At 40.2% G+C, this 1,744-nt stretch overlaps 1 pseudogene; it reads left to right on the plus strand.

Moving 5' to 3' along the window:
- The first annotated feature begins 885 nt into the window (after positions 1 to 885).
- On the plus strand, positions 886 to 1,503 carry LOC118019620 (annotated as a pseudogene).
- Positions 1,504 to 1,744: the final 241 nt, after the last annotated feature.

Below are 1,744 nucleotides of genomic sequence, written 5' to 3' on the forward strand. Positions count from 1 at the left end.
AAGAAAGAAAGAAAGAAAGAAAGAAAGAAAGAAAGAAAGAAAGAAAGAAAGAAAGAAAGAAAGAAAGAAAGAAAAGAGGGAGGGGGGAGAGAGGGAGGGAGGGGGAAAGAAGGAAGGAAAAGGAAAAACTCTTAACAAACTTGAATTAGAGGAAACTTCCTCAACTCAATAAAGAACATCTACCAAAAACCCTACAGCTAACATCATACTTACTGGTGAGACTAAGATCAAGAATAAGGCAAAGAAATCCTTTCTTACTACTCCTATTCAACATCATACTGGAAGATGTAGCTAGTGCAATGAGACAAGAAAGAGAAATAAAAATATATTATTCACAGATGGCATGATTTTCTATAGAAACCTCTCCCCCAAATTCTGCAAAACCCTATTAGAACTAATTAGTACAGCAGGACCATAGGATACAAGGTCAATATACAAACATTTATTGCTTTCCCATATACCATCAAGGAATAATCAGAATTTGAAAAAAAAAAAAGTATTCTATACCATTCACAACAGCACCAAAAAAAAAATGAAATACTTTAGGTATAAATCTAACAAAATAGGGCGCCTGGGTGGCTCAGTTGGTTAAGCGACTGCCTTCGGCTCAGGTCATGATCCTGGAGTCCCTGGATCGAGTCCCGCATCGGGCTCCCTGCTCGGCAGGGAGTCTGCTTCTCCCTCTGACCCTCCCCCCTCTCCTGCTCTCTCTCTCTCATTCTCTCTCTCAAATAAATAAAATAAATAAAATCTTTAAAAAAAAATCTAACAAAATATGTATAGGATCTGTGTACAGAAAAGTTTAAAATATGAAAAAAGAATTTTTTAAATCTAAGCAAAGGAGATAGTCCATGTTCATGGATTAAAAGGCCCAATACTGCTAAGATGTTGACTTTTCCCAACTTGATACACAGACTCAATGCAATACCAATGAAAATCCCAGTAAGTTAGTTCGCAGGTATTGGCAAACTGTTTCTGAAATGCATATGGAAGGGCAAAGGATCTAGAATAGCCAATACAATAGTGAAAAAGAAGAATATATTTTTCTGGTTGTGGCTCAACCTGGTGAGGAGCTCTGGTCTACCAACAGTCCGTGCAGGTCCTCAGACGCAAGAAGACGGCCACAGCGGTGGCGCACTGCAAACCGGGCAACGGCCTCATGAAGATGAATGGGCGGCCCCTGGAGATGATCGAGCCACGCACACTACAATAGAGGCTACTGGATGTTCTGTTTCTAGGCAAGGAGCGATTTGCTGAGGTGGATATCCGAGACCGAGTGAAGGGTGGTGGTCATGAGGCTCAAATTTACACAATCCGCCAGTCCATCTCCAAAGCCCTGGTGGCTATTATCAGAAATACATGGATGAGTTTTCCAAGAAGGAGATCAAAGACATCCTCATCCAGGACAACCAGACCTTACTGGTAGCTGTTCCATGGCACTGCAAATCCAAGAAGTTTGGTGGTCCTGGTGCCCATGCACACTACCAGAAATCCTACCAATAAGCCTATCGTGAGGATCAGGTTTCACCTTTATAATAAACAATTGTCACAGTACTTAAGATTATAATAAGAAAAAAAAAAGAACAAATTTGGAGGACTCATGCTATCTTATTTCAGGACTAACAATAAAGTTACAGTAAGACAGCGAAAGTTAGACACATAGATCAGTGGAATAGAACAGAGAGCCCAGAAATAGACCCATATAAATACAGCTGACTGATTTTTGCAAAGGAGCAAAACAAAT

Source organism: Mirounga leonina, unplaced genomic scaffold (assembly GCF_011800145.1).
Source record: "Mirounga leonina isolate KUSES-001 unplaced genomic scaffold, KU_Mleo_1.0 Mir_173, whole genome shotgun sequence".
Classification (NCBI taxonomy): domain Eukaryota; kingdom Metazoa; phylum Chordata; class Mammalia; order Carnivora; family Phocidae; genus Mirounga; species Mirounga leonina.